General features: G+C 39.5%; 1 long non-coding RNA gene across 1 annotated transcript in view; it reads right to left on the minus strand.

The window, feature by feature from the left end:
- Window positions 1-14765: 14765 nt before the first annotated feature.
- Window positions 14766-19224, minus strand: part of LOC311521575 — a 29303-nt gene continuing 24844 nt past the window's right edge. Inside the window, exon 4 of the long non-coding RNA XR_014711916.1 lies at window positions 14766-14963. This is a non-coding gene — a long non-coding RNA (uncharacterized lncRNA). The remainder of the gene's footprint in view (window positions 14964-19224) is intronic.

A 19224-nucleotide genomic window follows, 5' to 3' on the forward strand; every position in this document is an offset into this window, starting at 1 on the left:
CTATAGAATCATAGCAGATTAGAGTTAGAAGAGACCTCAGGAGATCATCTAGTTCAACTCCTTGCTCAAAGCAGGACCAACACCAACTAAATCATCCCAGCCAAGGATTTGTCAAACTAGGTCTTAAAAACCTCTAAGGATGGAGATTCAACCTCCTCCCTCCATTCCAGTGGTTCACCAACCTCCTAGTGAAATAGTGTTTCCTAATATCCAACATAGACCTCCCCCACTGCAACTGGGGATAATTTATCCTTGTTCTGTCACCTACCACCACTGAGAACAGCCTTGCTCCATCCTCTTTGGAAGCCCCCTTCAGGTAGTTGAAGGCTGCTATCAAATCCACCCCTCACTCTTCTCTTCTGCAGACTAAACAAGCCCAGTTTCAAGTCTGTCATACATTCTTTCTCTCTGTATATTTCTCCAGTGTAGTTGACTCATCCACCCACCAAGTCTGGCTAGTTGCCAGTCCAAAGTTAGAGACACAAGTGCCAGATACTTGCAGGTATAAGTGTGCCATTGCAGATCTTGCAGCACATGGTACATGGAATCTCAGAGATAGGAAAGGGATCTATCTCATAATCAAGGAAGAGAGTTCATGGTTTGTTGATGAACTTTTAAAAATACATTACCTTTAGACTCATTACTAGGTGGAATTTAAGTAACATGTAACCCTTCTGCCAGGCCGAGTTGATAGCAGCAAGGGCCGGGTTCAGTACACAGGGGTTCCCTCTCATCAAAGCAAATGCAAAACTGGCTCGAGCCCTCACCCAGTGACCTGGGAAAATCTTACGCACACCCCTGGGTGCCTCAAAAAGGCAATAGTTCCCCTCTCGCAATCACAGAGTCTCGGTGTAGCAGAGAATCTTTAATAACCTGAGGTAAATGACATAAGCATTAAATTGGGAAAACACCACAACTAGGGTTCATCAACCAAACCATGAGCAAAGACCCATCCCAGCAAATTAGGCCACGTCCTTTCCCTCGGGTTCTTGAGTCCCACAACCCAAACGTCTCTTGAGTCCAGCAATCCAAAAATCACCCAAAGTCCAAAAAGTCCAACAACCCCAAAAGTCCAGCCCCCAGAGTTCAAAAGTTCATCTGCAGAGTGTTACTCCCCAGTCTGGGTGAAAATGAGTGCATGTGTGTGTGTGGGAAAGAGGTAAGGGGCACCTTACATGACCTGAAGCTGACTGCCCCACAGGGCTCCACTCCACTTTTCAGGCTCCCCACTACTTGACACAGTGCTCAGTGATTTCAGCTCTTAGTAATTTTAACTCTTTAGTGATTTCAGCTTGTAGTAGTGGGAGCCTTAGTGCTGGTGTACCATAAAGCCAAAGTGAATTCAGCACAGTATCTATAGCTAGATTCTTAATAGACCCAAAATTAGCTCTGACATTCCACAGTGGAGCAAGACAGAGGTACAATTGATGTTTCAGGCCCTCACAAAGAGGCCCACACCACCAGGTATTAATACCTACCTCCAAACTCTCTCTCAATTCAAAGAGTTTTGGAACCCATGTCCCTTGCCTAGCGAGTGCTACTTAGTTGATGGCGAGTCCCTCCGTCATAACAAAAGGCCAAGTACAGTTCCACTGTCCTTGATTCCCATAATCAGGGTAATAACAATTTATTCTTCCTGCCCCAATAACAGAGACACTGGGGATCCCACAGCAGCCAAAGTGACCATTTGGGCAGCTATGGCCTCATTCTGGGCGGGGTGGGTGTGTCTATGCAAATGAGATCAGCCCCTGAAGTTCTTTTCCACACCTCACCACCAGATGTCAGGGTGGAGTTCATCCTGACTCTGCTTACAAACATAAAATAAAAATAAATCAAACATGCTTCACAAGTGGATTTTCTCATATTCCCTCAAGCCTAGGCATGGCCTTGTTTTGAGCACAGTGAAAAGATCTTTTGCTACTTGTATATCAGTGGGTCTTTAAAAAGTCTGTAATAGGACATCCCCTTTACTAGTGCAATCAATCTCATATCCCAGGAGAACTATAATGTATCCTCCATTTACTTAGAATTAAATGTAAAAGTTTGATGTATGCTAATGTGTATTTCAGCTCAAGACAAGACATATAAAAAGCACACTCTGTCTCCATTTGTTCTCATGGTTAAAGTTAAGGAACAGTTGAATTATTCAAAGTCACATTAAGTTCAAAGCCTCTGATAAACTCCATAAACCTTACAAATGTGTCTTTAATTCTGATCTTCACTCCATCTCTCTTTTCTCCCTCCCAATCATTGAATAGAACTTTGCCAGTTTTAGCAAAATACAATAGGGCAAACTGTCAGTGCATTTTGCATTGTTGTTATGACTAAGCGATGTAACCCCCAGAAGCATTAATTGGACTTCCCTTCCTGCACCCCTTATATGATGGAGCTTTGTTTCCCCTAAAATGATTTCACTGCATAGCATACTTATAGGGTGACCAGATGTCCCAATTTTATAGGGACAGTCCCGATTTTTGGGTCTTTTTCTTATATAGGCTTCTATTACCCCCCACCCCAGTCCCGATTTTTCACATTTGTTGACTGGTCACCCTACATACCTATGCCAAATAAATGTATTTTGTTGTGTGGAGAATTTTTCCCTTTGTGTTTAAAACTACACAATTTAACAAGCACAGCACAGATCCTATCTGTATATTTTAATCAACACATGTGACTTGTATTTGCATGTGTGGACTAAAATTTGTTGAGATATTTTATTATACAGTTGTATGAAACACACTAAATGTGACAATGATAAACACACACAAAAAACCAACCCTATATTCAAAGAGTATAAGGACTGGACCGTTAAGCAGGCAAAAGTCAGGAAATGAAATTTGAATTCTGTCCCTTGTTCATATGCATTAATACATAGTCTTTATTTGTGTGATCATACTATTTCACCATAATACAATTCAGTGTCATACAACTGTTACCTTTCATGATAAATCTTAGCATTAATAAGAATGGGCAGAATTTTCAAATCTGGGTGCCTGAAGTTAGGTACCTAAATCTATATTTATTAACCTAAATACATGGCTTTTATTTTCAGAGATACCAAGCACCCTTATCACATATGCTGTAGGAAGGTCAGCACTCTTAAAAACTAGAATACTTTCACTGAAGTGCCAAAATATGTTTTAAGAGACAAATTTTGGGCACCTATGGGTAAGATTTTCAGGAATTTCTGTGGAAGAAAGATGCCTAAATCCCATTGAAAGTCAGAATTTGAGAATGTGAAAATCTGTGATATTAGTGGAAATCTGGCTCAAAAAGACCACAGAGACGAAAAAGTCTTAGATCATAAGCCCCTTACTTATATGACTGTTTTGGGCAGGGCTTGTCTTTTTGTTCTATGTTTGTACAGCACCTAGCAAAATGGGACACTATCCCATGACTGGGGTACAAATAATAACAATAATAATATTATTAATAAGACTAATTAATAATACTTACTAAATCTTTAGGAGGAAGAAGTATAAACAGTAGAAAGGCAGTTTTTGTGTGTGTTTTTGGATTCTTAGGTACTTGTTCAGTAAACCTGCTAATTAAGACACATAATTTGCAGCTAAATAATAAAATGAATATCTTGGTGTCAATGTTCCTCCCCCACTCTGAACTCTAGAGTACAGATGTGGGGACCTGCATGAAAAACCTCCTAAGCTTATCTTTACCAGCTTAGGTCAAAACTTCCCCAAGGTATAAAATATTCCACCCTTTGTCCTTGGATTGGCCGCTACCACCACCAAACTAATACTGGTTACTGGGGAAGAGCTGGTTGGGCGCGTCTTTCCCCCCAAAATACTTCCCAAAACCTTGCACCCCACTTCCTGGACAAGGTTTGGTAAAAAGCCTCACCAATTTGCCTAGGTGACTACAGACCCAGACCCTTGGATCTTAAGAAAAATGAACAATCCTCCCAACACTTGCACCCCCCCTTTCCTGGGAAATGTTGGATAAAAAGCCTCACCAATTTGCATAGGTGACCACAGACCCAAACCCTTGGATCTAAGAACAATGAAAAAGCATTCAGTTTTCTTACAAGAAGACTTTTAATAAAAATAGAAGTAAATAGAAATAAAGAAATCCCCCCTGTAAAATCAGGATGGTAGATACCTTACAGGGTAATTAGATTCAAAAGATAGAGAACCCCTCTAGGCAAAACCTTAAGTTACAAAAAAGATACACAGACAGAAATAGTTATTCTATTCAGCACAGTTCTTTTCTCAGTCATTTAAAGAGATCATAATCTAACACGTACCTAGCTAGATTACTTACTAAAAGTTGTAAGACTCCATTCCTGGTCTATCCCCGGCCAAGACAGAATACAGACAGACACACAGACCCTTTGTTTCTCTCCCTCCTCCCAGCTTTTGAAAGTATCTTGTCTCCTCATTGGTCATTTTGGTCAGGTGCCAGCGAGGTTACCTTTAGCTTCTTAACCCTTTACAGGTGAGAGGAGCTTTCCCCTGGCCAGGAGGGATTTCAAAGGGGTTTACCCTTCCCTTTATATTTATGACACTTGGCATCAAAGAGAGCTAAAGTCTTTAATCTTAGTATAAGAGTAGAAGGAGGAGGTGGGAAAGAAAGGCAATCCAAGTGCCAATATGAATTACAGGAGTGAAATAAACATGCAGAAGCTATTAATTAATGCTGTTAGAAGTATGAAAAATCCAGCCCATTGTGGACCAGGATATTAAGATTCTAAATGGCAAATTAAATACTCAAAGGCTCTCCATATCTGTTCAGCTATTGATATTTTATTCTTTTTCCCTCCAATTATTTTTATATTTCAAAGGTGTCTAAATTACTAAAGCCTGGTCTACATATGGTGTATAACTACCTCTTACAGTTGGTATGGCTACTTCCACCTTTTCATATTCTCCGTATGTATAAATATCTTCTTACTATATGTTCCATTCTATGCATCTGATGAAGTGGGCTGTAGGCCACAAATGCTTATGCTCAAATAAATTTGTTAGTCTCCAAAGTGCCACAAGTACTCCTGTTCTTTATGTCAGTTAAGGATGTGATGTTTTTACCAATATAATTATACTAGTGTAGCCTGTGACGGGGTGTATAAAACCAGCACTCAAACTGAGGGGGTTAAGAAGCAACTCTGGGCCAGGTGGCCCTGTGCAGTCACCCCTGCAGAGCATGCTGCAGCTGGAAGTGGAGCTTCAAAAATCAGAAGATGCCTGTCAAGGCAGGGAGAAGGACCTGCCCTATGAGCTCCTGAAGAAGGGCAAGGCGAAAACCTTCCCCTGGAGATGAAGAGCCTGCCAGCTGAGCCCAGTGCAGGATGAAGGTTCAGCTGGTATCTTTTTTTTCCCTAGTTTAAATAGACTGCAAGATTTGACAAGAGAATGGGTCGCAGGAAGCAGACCAGGGAAGCAGCCTTAAGGTACTCCTGGGTGCTGGATATTTAGTAATCTTTACAGCGCCCTGGTCCAGATACTGGTGAAGTGGGCGGCCCCAGGCTCCCCTACCAAATCCTCCCCCCATTAAGAAAGACATGACAGCCCATAGCTTCAAGCATCCCTCCTCCCAGGGGGAAGGATGGAAAGAACAAATACCTGTTGGAACCCCCACCTGGGATTAAACCCCATATCTTCCAAGAATCCTGTCACAGTGGGGAGAGATAGGACTGAGCGATAACCTGAATGGAGGGTTGAAGTAACACCCAATAAAAGGCAGTATGACATGAGGTGTGAAAGTGGCCTGTGTAAAACAGTAGAGATATAGCAACCAGGGACCTAACACCCTAACCACTAGGTGACACCACTGTCCATCACATAGCCCCTTGTGTGGATGTAGTTATTCTGGTATAAATGTACCTTATATTGATGGATTGGCTAAGCAGTAGACTACAACTTTCATCAGCCCGCCCTCCTCACTGCATTTCTTTCCTTTGGCCAGTAAGGAGAAAGATCCTGAACCAGGAAGTGGCCAGGATAAACAGTGAGGTGGCAAAGTCTGTAGTCAATACAAAATTACTCAAGATAGCTAAATCCAAAGCTGACTACGAAGAGGTACAAAGGGATCTCACAAAACTGGGAAACTGGGCAACAAAATGGCAGATGAAATTCAATGTTGAGAAATGCCAAGTAATGCACACTGGAAAACATTTACAACTATACCTAGAAAATAATGGGGGCTAAATGAGCTGTTACCACTCAGGAAAGAGATCTTGGAGTCATCATATGTAGCAGGACTCTAAAAAGCTATTGGAATGTTAGGAGTCATTTGGAAAGGGATAGATAATAAGACAGAGAATATCATAATGCCACTATATACATCAATAATATCCCCACACCCTTGAATACTGCAGACAGTTGTAGTTCCCTCCATCTGAAAAAAATATATACTAAAATTTTAAAAAGTACAGAGAAGGGCAACACAACATATTAGGAGTATGGAACAGCTTCCATATGAGGAAAGATTAAAAAGATTGGTACTGCTGATCTTAAAAAAGAAATGACTAAGGTGGGATATGACAGAGATTTATAAAATCATAAATGGTGTGGAGCAGGGGTTCCCAAACTTGGTTCATGGCTTGTTCAGGGTAAGCCCCTGGTGAGGCATGAGATGCTTTGTTTACCTGAACGTCTGCAGGTACGGCCGCTTTCAGCTGCCAGTGGACGCGTTTTGCCGTTCCTGGCCAATGGGAGCTGCAGGAAGTGGTGGCCTGGCTCTCATCGCTTCCTGCAGCTCCCATTGGCTGGGAACGGAGAACTGCAGCCACTGGGAGCTGCAAGCAGCCGTACCTGTGGACGCGTAGGTAAGCAAAGTGTCTCGCGACCTGCCATGGGCTTACTCTGAACAATTCGCAAACCAAGTTTGGGAACCCTTGGTGTGGAGAAAGTGTATAAGGAAGTATTATTTACCCCTTCACATAACATAAGAACAAGGGGTCACCCAATGAAATTAATAGGCAGAAAGTTTAAAACAAACAAGGAAGTATTTCGTCACACAATGCATAGTCAACCTGTGGAACTCATTGCCACTGCTTACTTAAAAATAATTATATAAATTCATTGTGGATATGTCCATCAATGGCTTCTATCTAAGATGGTCAGGGACATAACCCTGGATTTCTGTTAACCTCTGACTTCATGACAGGGGATATATTACTTGATAATTGCCCTGTTCTGTTTATTCCCTCTGAAGCATCTGGCACTGGTCACATGCAGAAGTCAGGGCCATGGGCTTGATGTACCATGTCATACCACATGTCCATATGTACCATATGTCTTACCTAGTATGGCCATGCTTATGTTCTTATGATGGTACCTTCTGGTCTTAAAGTCCATGAGTCTATCATGTAGTAGACCAAGGTATAACGTGAACCAATGACTGGAAGTTGAAGCTAAACAAATTCAGACTGGAAATAAGGCAATTTTTTTAATAGTGAGAGTAATTAACTATTGGAACAGTTTACTGAGGGTTATGGTGGATTCTCCATCACTGACCATTTTTAAGTCATGTTTGGATGTTTTTCTAAAAGATATGCTCTTGGTTATTTTGGGGAAGTTCCATGGTCTTTTTTATACTGGAGGTCAGATTTCATGATCAGGATGGTCCCTTCTGGCCTTGGAATCTATGAATAGGATTCTTCTCAGAGTTCTCTGTTTTCTTTGGTCACTAAAGAATCGGAGAGACTATTATGTTTATTGTTTGTTACTTGTGCAGCCCCATAGATGTTCATGGTACCACAAATAACAAATTACCAAGAGCTTTCCTTACCATGAGAGCTTGCAATCTACACAAAGACCAGGATAACAGAGGAGGACATTACAGAGAAAGAATGGAATGAATGAAAGAATGAAGATGATGAGTAAAATTTTCAAAAATACCTATGTGACTTTGGAGTCATTGACTTTCAATGCAACTTAAGGTTTTAAGGTCCCAATCCTCAGAGAAATCAGTCCCTTTCAGGATCTAGGCCCAAGTGCCTAAATCACATCTAAATATGGAACATAGTCTCCTAAACTACTGTGGTGCTTTTGACAATTTTACCTGAGGACAACAAGATACAGTAGAACCTCAGAGTTATGAACCTCAGAGTTATGAACTGACCAGTCAACCACAAACCTTATCTGGAACTGGAGTTGCACAATAAGGCAGCAGCAGAGACCAAAAAAAAGCAAATACAGTGCAGTATAGTGTTAAAAGTAAACTACTTAAAAAAAAAAAGGAAAGCAACATTTTCCTTCTGCATAGTAAAGTTTCAAAGCTGTATTAAGTCAATGTTCAGTTGTAAGCTTTTGAAAGAACAACAATGTTTTATTCAGAGTTACGAACATTTCACAGTTACGAACCATCTCCATTCCCAAGACATTCATAACTCTGAGGTTCTATTGTAATGTGCTTATATGGAAGGCTAATGTACATATCCTGATGGTTAGAAAAAGAAAAAGGGTTTGTGTCTGTCTTTGTCCGTTTCATGCTATCTGAGGAAGTAACATACAAAACTGGCATTCTTGATTTGACACTTCACATGATATTGGTAAATGTGATTGCACATGGTGCAATAAAAATAACTTGCTTGTGCTGTCAGATTGTATGTGATAAGTGAAAATGGAAATTATATGAAAAAGTGGCTCTCTCGTGTTATTTGAACAAGGCATGAGCTGACTGGATTTTCCATGGGAGGTGAATACAGCTAGGCAGGGAAAATGAAGCAAATTGATGCCAGAAGTTTGGAAATATAAATATTTGAAAGAAATTAAATGAGATTTTAAAACTGGAAAAAATAATCCCAAACATGTAAATGAAGTATCCTATTGCACTTTCCATAAAGAGCAGTGGACACTGTGGGTATCAGATATGAGATTTAGGCAATTGTAATTTATAAATTGCTCTATTTGTTTTCGTATTTTTATTTTGTGTTTTAGGATTTGGTTTCTCGGCATCTAGTTTCTAGCATCTGGTTTCTACCATTGTAATCACCAAACAAGAATTATTTTCAATGTTTATTAAACACATAAAAAGAAAAGAAAAGTCAAAACTTTATTTTATAAATCAAGGAAGTGTTCATTATCAACATTGCCCATATTCTCTTGCTTTCCACCTTTCATCCACTATGGACTGTTTAAGGCCTGGTTCCTGCAGTGATCTCCATGTAACTAAAACCCTGATTCCAGACAGAACCCCAGAGAAGCCAATGGGCTCCAGGGGGAGCAGGTCCATCCACTATTCTCTGAAAGATCAGGTCTCAGGATTTTAATGTAGAGAAGTGACCAACACAATTGGGATAATTTCAGCATTCTAGCCAACATTCCTTTTTAATCCCATAACAATATTCTAGAATTTAAAATTAAATGGACATTATTGTTGAGAGCAAGATAGCTTGTCCTTTTACTTACATGCCCATTTTAATGTCTATGTATTCACTGTACGCAGTGATAAATATGTTGCTAGCTATATATTGAATGTGAAAGGTGAAATGTATATTTTGTTGCAGATGGAGATAATGCCAAGACCTGTTCATTTTACTCATGTGAGTAGGCCCACTGAAGTCACAGAATCATAGAATATCAGGGTTGGAAGGGACCTCAGGAGGTCATCTAGTCCAACCCCCTGCTCAAAAGCAGGACCCATCCCCAATTAAATCATCCCAGCCAGGGCTTTGTCAAGCCTGATCTTAAAAACTTCTAAGGAAGAAGATTCCACCACCTCCCTAGGCAACGCATTCCAGTGTTTCACCACCGTCCTAGTGAAAAAGTTTTTCCTAATATCCAACCTAAACCTCCCCCACTGCAACTTGAGACCATTACTCCTTGTCCTGTCCTCTTCCACCACTGAGAATAGTCTAGAACCATCCTCTCTGGAACTACCTCTCAGGTAGTTGAAAGCAGCTATCAAATCCCCCCTCATTCTTCTCTTCTGCAGACTAAACAATCCCAGTTCCCTCAGCCTCTCCTCATAAGTCATGTGTTCCAGACCCCTAATCAATCATTTTTGTTGCCCTTCGCTGGACTCTCTCCAATTTATCCAGATGAGGCCTCACCAATGTCGAATAGAGGAGGACGATCACGTCAATGGAATTGCTTGCAAGAATAAGGCAAGGAGAACTAGGCCTATGGATGTTATTTAACAGTTTATTATAAAAATATGGCTTACTCTGAAGTTTGAGGAAAAAATCTGGAAAATGTTAAGCAGATGCAACAAATAACGTGAATATTCATTATCATATCTATCAGAACGTGGAGTACATTTATAGGTTTACTTTATTTACTTATTTATTTATTTGTTTGATTGTTTTTTCCATTGTGCCTAGGAGCCCCAGACATGGACCTCATTGTGCTAGGTGCTGTACAAACTGAGAACACAATGATGGACCTTCCTACAAAAGCTTAAAATCTGTCTATAAAATAAGAGGCAACCTGTGGATAGAGACCAATGGGGGAGTACAAAGAAACTAAAAGACAATATTGGTCAGTATGTCAGACAGTGGTCTCAGCACACCAGCAGCCTAATCATGGTCAGAGGGTTTTTTTTGTTTGTTTAGGGTTTTTTTGTGAACATCACAGTAAATGCAAGTTTTAGGGAGGGTTCTGGAGAAAGATAATTAGGCATTTTTGCTGCTGTTTATAGAGAGTTTCTCCACAGAATGAAGGGGATCATGGCAGAAAACACAAAGATGCTTGTTTTAAAATGTAACAAGTGGGTGATGGAAACTGCCCTCAGTGGCTACTCAGATGCAGTATTCTACATCTTGTTAGCGAATGAGAGATGATGGGCAGGGTGTGGATAGATTGTGAAGTACCTTGAAAGTAAAGACAAGCTGTTTATGTTTGATGTGATAGAGGAGTGAGAGCCAGAAAAAGAGATTCAAAGAGAGGGCTGATATGGCCAAAGTGACAAGTTAGGAAAATGACCTTTTCAGCAGCATTCTGAATAGGTATAAGCAGGGCAAGATTGCATTTGTGTGAAACGTAGGTCCACTGGCACCAGCTATTAAAGAGTTAATTGTTCTGCAACAGCAACTCCCAACAGGCTTGACAAACTCACTAGTACATTGCTTTCATATTTATCCATAAAGAATACCATGTGAGGTCTTAAATGAAATCCAGTGTCACACTGGTTGTGAGTATTGTAATAAAATGTATGCACTGCTACTATATAAGGTGTTATGTATATATAGTGGAAATATGTTCTTATATTCTGTATTAAGGCAGAGTTGACAAACAGGTTTCTGCCAGAAACAAAATATTAATTCACCTGCCATAATTTGTCAAGGCCAAGGAAAAAGTAGTTGAGATATGAGTTGATGGGAGGTTGGACATGAGTGGATGCATTGGAAATCCCTTATTTAAGAGATGTTATACAGAAAGAATCTGCAAAATTTAGCCTGCATGTTGGGATTTATAGAGAGGTCCAAGTCGAAGATGAGATCCAGTTTATAGGTCTGACTGGCAGGCAGTATGGTGGTGTTCTCCCTAGTGACTGTCGTCCATAGTGACATAGGTTGGTGAGAGGGAGGTTTGATGAGATGGTTTAGAGTTCTTTTTTAACCATGTTGACTTGATGGCCAGACATCCAGGAGGAGACATCAAAGAGACAAGATAAGATTTTAGTTTGGACAGAAGGAGACAGGTCCAGAATAGAAAGGTAAATCTGCAAGTTATCAGCATACAGATGGTAGTTAAATAAGGAGATCCTATTAAGTACATGCTGAAGTAGGAGAAGTAGGAAATGAAAGCCAAGGAAGAAGATAATTCAAGAAGATGGCTGACAAGTCAAATATCATGAGGATTGAATACTGGTTCTGAGATTTGGTAGGTGGAAGATCATTGAACACTTTGTCAAGAATGATTTCAATGGAGTCCAGTGCAGAAGTCAGATTAGAGAGGGTTGAGAATGGAATAGGAGGAGAGGAATTGTAGGCAGTGCATTCAATGAGCTTAGAGATGAGCAAAAGAAGGGAGATGGGAAGTTAGTTGGAAAGGCATTTTTGTTTTTAAGATTTGTGAGACTAAAGTTTGCTTCTATTGGAATGGGAAAGAGTCAAAGAAGAGCGAGAAGATAAGGAGAAGACTAAGGGAGGGGATGAGAGTGAGCATGAGGTAGATCAGGAGATGAGCTGGGATTGTATTACTGGAACAAGTGGAAGGGTTAGAAGAGGACAGTGGAGGAGAAACTTCTGCATCTGTGACAGGGGACAAAGGAGAGACTTGTGGGGGAAAGGGGAGAATGTAGGTTACATTGTATTTTATCAGTTTTATCTTCAGAGAAATTGAAGATCCTGTACAGAATGAAAAGTGGAGGCAAAAAGAGATGATTTGAGGAGTGAGTCAAAAGTGGTTTAAGAAAAATTTCTAGAGAATAAATTACTAATGTTTAAGATGATAAATGTATATAGAATACTATGTGAGATTAAGATTCTGTATGATATATTCATTAATGATAACTACAAGTTTTTGTAACATGGGGCATGATATTTACATATTGCAAATAATAAAGATCAGGCCCAGTCCTGTAAATGCTCTTCCTGAGGAACTGCCATTGAAGTAAATGGGATTTCAGGATTTAGAGAGATTATAGTATAGGACTCACAATAAATTTTCTCAGGAACATTGGAATTGCAACAGCAGATCATACTGGTGGTCCATCTGGTCCAATATTCTGTCTCTCCGAATGCTCAGATGCTTCAAAGGAAGATGGAAGAACTTTGCTTTCACAGTTATGAAATAATCTGTCACCAGGGAAAGTTGCTTCCTAACCCCTCATTTCTAGTCTGGTTTATGTCCTGAGGCAGGAAAGTTTAATATCTTTTTCAAAATAATGGCGATGAAATCCTGGCTTTTGGTGGCAGTGGCAGCAACCTGCTTGAACATGGTTAGGAATGCCTGCTGGCTGTTGTCTGGGCCCATGTTAGGTAGAACAGGGTTCTGGCTGCTTGGGCACTCTTCTGAAGATCCACAGATTTTCCCTCCAGGGCAGGTCAGTGACATGCTGCAGCAGACATTCTTGGAACAGGTAATTCCTTTCCTGGTGCACCAGTTGCACATCTTGCTTGAGTTATCTGACCCTTTACTATTATCCACAACAAGGCAGCCTGGTTCTGCTCCAAGTGTTTCTGAGCTGTTGGCACCTTGCTGCTTTTTCTGTGCCTGACTGTGTTGAACTGCTTTTGCTGCTCCATCAAGTGCAGGATGTGTTCCATGATACCTTCTCACCACAAGGGAAGTCTCAGTCACACCTCTTCTATTACGCATTAAAGAGATGTCAATGGGCGTGATCCCTCGTCCAATCAAATGGGGAACTCTCATGCTCTTCTCTTTTTTGAGCTTTGGTCATGGGCCTTGAGCAAAGGCAGCAGTGCAGGGGTGACTCCAAAACCCATTACGTCCCTCTTCCAATCTCTTGAAGTCTTTGTTGCTTTAGGAATGGGCCCCAAGACAAGTAGGACTGAAGCCAAGCCACAGTCTTTGGATTCAAGTATCCCAGAGAAACAAGGTAGCAACCTTTTGTGGGGCAGAAATAAGAGTCCAAACCCTTTTTGTTCAAGAGCATCTTGAAAGTCCTTTCCAGGCTCAAAATGGCCCACGGCTTACCTCCATCTCTCCCCCACTTCTCCAAGAAAAAAAGAAAGAAGGTGCCTTTACACAGTTTACTAGCATGGGTGAAACAAACCTTACCATAGCCAAGACACCCAGGGTTGCCTCCTCCTACCATGAGTGTTCCAGCTGACTTAAGCAGGCTGCAAGATAGGTTCACCAGCTTCTGTTCTTTCCTAGCCCAGTCTGTTATCCCTTGCCTTCTAAAGGAGGAGTTCTTCAACTTCCAGTCTTGGATATTCCCAGTCATCCCTATGACCCAAAAGGATGATACCCTTGTCACAGCCTAGAGTTTAGGTTGCATAGTCATTGATGCAGTTTCCCAGAAGTCTGTAACAAACCAGGCACTCATTTGGAGATATGTAAATAATAATAAAGTCATAGGCCAAGAGTGATGTTGGTTATTAAAGGGACTTGGGATGAGTGAGAGGGTGGGTGTTTAGCATTTTCTGAAATTCAAGCCCCATTAAAGTGTCTGAACTTGGGCATCAAAACTCAAGGCACCCCAAAACAATTCTGAAATTTTTGACCATGACTCTTACATTTACAATCAGGTTTGTCATATCCATTTAAAATAGTGCTGACTGATGATACTCGGGCAAATATAATTGTTTCTAACAGAAATTGGTCAATATGCAGTTAAACTGTTATGTTTTAATGGGTTAGGTGACAGCATGTATCCTTTGCAGAAGGGGATAATCACTCAGGTTCCTTGTCTTTAAATCCCTTAGAGGAAAAGTATAATCAAGTTTTAAAACTAAGATTCATCACTGAATATACATGTTGCATCTTAATAATGTGTGCTAGATGTGCTGCTACATCCAGTGGCACAGTACTATAGTACATGTCTAAAGTGTGTAAGATATTCACAGCATGTTGTATATTTCACGACTACCATCCATCAAATATAGCCTATCTTTACTAAAAGAGGCAGAGATTGAAATGTCAAACCCACAGGAACAAAGCTCTGATTTGGAGGAGAGACAAATGCTAAATGACCCAGAACTTCAGTTAAAATAAGCCTGAAAAACAAGCAGGGGAATAATAAATACAGCAGAATTTTTGAGGCAAGGATCAGTAAGGAAACAAGACATATGCACAGTTTTTTCAGGTAAGTGAAGATGTTTATTGTGCAATAATATGTTTGATAGCTCATTAAATAATCATTTTTTTCCAGTTTTACCTCTATGCATTTTGTGGAAAGCTGCATCTGCTATTGCTCCCCCTTGGCAGCCTGGCACCCTGAAGAGTTGAAATGCCATCATGTGGCTCTTGACAGGTACAGTAGGAGGCACTTCTAGCTCAGCTGTGGTTTCTATAGAATCCTTAGTGGTGTATCTCATCTCACACAGATGTACCATGGCCGGGAGAAACCAGTAAGCTGTGCTGTGATGAGTCCTAGAAGGGATATTAAACAGCAAATTAGAAATGGGTTTATAATATTATGTGGCAGACACAAAGGCCAGCATAAAGTGGGCTGAATACAAAGCAGTAACAGTCCAAAGAAGCATAATCCCTCTCTTTGCGGCTCTCTGCATGCTACTGCATGTCGAATATTATATTCACTCCTGGGTAAATTGTTATCAGAAAGAGATTGAAAAACTAAAGAGAGTTCAGAGAAGGGCAAGAAAACTGAACAAGGGACTGGAGGGATTGATTTATTAGGAAATATTAAAAGAACTGAATGTATAAAGCTTGGTTAAAGAATTAAGGAGAAATATAGCAGTGCAAACATAAAGGTGGGAGAGGATATTTTAAGATTCTTTAAGGGAGGGTAAATTAGAATAGGTAGACACATTTAGAAAGGGGAAAATCAGGCTGGCTATTTGGAAAGGTAACTGTTTGTGAAATATATTATGCAGTGAAATAGTGGAAACTCCATTGATTGGCACATTTAAAACTAGATAGAACAAAATAATTTAAATGTTGTGTAGAGAACAATTCTGCTTTGAGGGAAAGGGACTAGGTGAGTTAGTTAATCTTTTAATTGGTATCTTTTATTTAGAGGATTGGTAGACATTACTCAACATGAAAGATGCTAAGGTAATATAATAATTGTCTGACTAGATATTTACTATAGCACGTTAGATTTTTTTCTAAAGAAATATTTCAACAAAAAAAAATAAAGATAAATAAATAAAAAATAGACGGAAAAATTTTCATTTGGAATTTTTCAAGAGGAAAAAGGCTTTGTTATGTTCATTCAGCAACTTCCCTCTGGAATGTGTTTACAGATTCATTGGATGTTTGATTTTATCCTCACTTCTCCCCTGAAGAGCTCTCTGTATGACATAGGTTGTTTCCCACAGGGGACATTTTTAGCAATATGTTGTCATAATTTGTCTCTTTTTATGGATAGAGCCTTAATGATTCCTCACTAAATGCATATGTTTCATGTGTGAGAACTGTAGTGATCTTTAGGTCAAGTCTCTGAATCTGTGAAATGTGTTTTTTTGTTGCATTTATCTAATGGAGATGTTATGCACTCAATTAAATGGGTAAACTGATCTTATATTGTAAACTCCAGATGCCATTAAAACAGTGGTAAGAAAAGTGAATAAGGAGGACATTTTAAGGGTCTGATAGAACAATCACAGGGTCAGCAGCTGGGGAATGGGGTGGCACTGACAGAGAGGGGTTAGGCCAGGAACACATCTATATGAAAGAAGAGAAAGGTAGGAAATCAATTAATTTAAATAAGACATAATAAAAGTCCAGACCTTTCTCAGTTCCCCCATGACTAATTGTATTCGAATTAAAAGAGGTTCCTAGAGGGAGCAAAACCTGTGGCTAGAATGTTCTTGTGATTATTCTAATGAAAGATATAAAGATTCCAAGTGCATTTGCAGATTGAAAGGGGCATTTACCTATGTGTCCATACTGCAGACTTTATTAGATAACACTTTCATTTTTGGTAATACAGCCTAATCCAGGAAGGCGCTGAGCTGAACACACTCAGCTCCCATAAAAGTGGGTGTTGAAGTTAATTAAAATTGAAGGTGTTCAGCACCATGAAGGAGATGTTCAAGATTAGGTCAGTAGTATCTGGGGAGGTTATCTTCACCATCACAATCTTCCCAACTCAGCCACCAAATGAATAGCATGAGTCCCTCGCACATGGTATTGAAAAGCCTTCACTTTCAGCTGTATTTGGCAGATGAAGGTTGCAGATGCCAAGATCTAAAATGGATTTTTCCCTGAAAAGGATAGGGATGGTTGTTTTTGGTTCAATCATCCAATACAGATTTGATTCCTTTGTTCGTCAGCTGGGAACACATGTGCATCTGCTGTAGGATCATTGTGTGCCTGAGGTGCTATATTCTTCTATATATCAGGTTGTCTTTCATTGATTGATTGAGGGATTTATGTTTTAGATGTTGAGGGAAAAGTTTCTATATGGATTCTTGTGATTCCTGCCAATCCATTTAGATTAAACAGTTTAAGATAGTCAGAAGGTTTTGAAAATGTTTCCATGCAGGACTCAGACAGATGAAATTACCCATTCCGAAGAGAATATGATAGAATGGTTTTGCAATATATATAAATAATCTTGCAAACACCAAAATTATTAGATTTCTAAATGGCAAAAACATCCCCAATGTCAAAATTTAAAGGTGGTTTGTTTGTTTGTTTATTTTGTTTGTAAAGTGTGCACTAGGGTTTTTGAATGATCTGTTTGGGTTTTTTAAAAAAGCTACCATGTTAATGTCAGGTTACCTGAGATTCATTTGAAGGTATTGTGTACGCTACAACATCATTCATCATGGCAAGAAGGAAAGCCAAAGGAGAAAATTACATAGAAAATGTGGACCCCTTCCTTCCAATCTTTTTTCAAAGGCTTACTTTTGTTGTTGTTACTCTTTAATGTCCCAACTAACAATTTTCTTTTACTTCCTGCTTACAACATTGTAATCATCAGAAGTTACTTAGCTAAAGCATTATGAATTATTGCAGGGTCAAATCATCTCCAAACCTGGCATCTGGCTACTTTCCTATTACAAATCAATTAATTAAAGGATTTCATTCTGAAAAAAAAAAGAGAGAGAGAGAAAGAGCGTGCGAGAGAGAGTATGTGATGTAATATCTATGTAATCAATGTTGTACAATTCTGCCTTGAATTCTATACTACAATTTGTGCTCAGAAGGAATAATGAAGTTTGCATAAAAACAAATACTACTCAGGACAGGACATCTCACCATAATCATTATTATTTATTAATTGAACCTAGGGACCCCAATGTGGGATCAGAGCCCCATTATGCTAAGCATGGTACATGTATAACAAAAAGATGGTCCCTATTCCAAATAGTTTGTAATCTGAATATTCAATTGTGCCTTTGCCTCAAACCCAGAGTAAACGGCATCTCTTTATTGTGCCACCCCAGAAGCACCACAGGAAAGAGATTGTGACTCAATCACAATTTCCCGCAGGTCCACCACTGATATAGAGAGATAATAAATTATGTCTACCCAGTGCAATGCAAGTTCTTCAGTGTGTCAGTGCAGCAGGCTGGCTGGTGTGTTCGGGGAAATGAGCCAAGGCTCTCCCCAGTTCCCGCCTCTGGACGTCTTGTGGTCCTTCATTATTGTTCTTGGCAGGCCACAATTTGGTCAGAAAGAAGTTTAATCCTATGATTTTATTACTACAAACTGGGCCATTTGATTAGAAAGGTGTCAGGAACACATCAACATCTACAGAAACTGTCATATAAACAGTTGTATTTCAGGCTTTGGGGAAGTTGGTGCCCTGTCATTTTTATAGTTGCAGCATAAAGTGCATTTTAAATATCAGAAACAACATCTATCATAATAGCTAAGAATGGGTGAAAGTACTTAGAAGTTGCCACTGCCTGGCAGGTTTCATGTGGATGACATATGAATGGTGCACATGTTCTGTATGTAAGTATTACATGGAGAAGGATCTATATTCACTATCAGTTTGGACATTTATAATAATATCAATAATACATGTAAAGGTCAAATGGGAACTTTCCTAATTTACGAATACTGAAGATGTAACAATATGGCAATATTAATATTCACATTAGCAGGATGCACAGCAGGGCAAATGGAACATATGAACAGCTTCAAAAGAGACAGAGTTTAATCAGATTAAAAATATATGATGAGCACATTGAATAGGTTATGTCAATTTGTAAAAAAAAAAAAAAAAAACACACCTCTCTAATTTCCCTAAGGTAGAGAAATAATAATAGACATCTGGAAATGACATATGTATATAAAATAATTTATAGAACTAGCAGATTTGTGATTTTTTTTGTCAAGTGTCAAATTTAGACACTTAAGTTTCATATAAAGAAGGATTCATGTAAATTTAATACAGAAAAAAGCCACTATAAGTGAGAGAGATGTGCAGAATAGATTGTGCTTATTTCCTGAATAGGATAACCAGAGCCTGCTTTACAAACAATAACAAGATTTACTTCCCCTGTTAGATCAGTATATTGAATTTGTAGAGTTCTTGGCATCAAGGAGCCTTCAACTTTCTTAAGGACTGGGAAGCCTTCTTCATGCCTCCAACAACTGACACCTTTTAACATCATAGTCATCTGTCCTTTGACCTTGCAAGATGGGTTCTTGTTATTTTCAGCAGTGGATAAGCACAAGTGATCTTTTATTCTCAGAGATGAAAGCTCTT

Source organism: Lepidochelys olivacea (assembly GCF_965140295.1).
Source record: "Lepidochelys olivacea isolate rLepOli2 genome assembly, chromosome: 1".
Lineage (NCBI taxonomy): Eukaryota > Metazoa > Chordata > Testudines > Cheloniidae > Lepidochelys > Lepidochelys olivacea.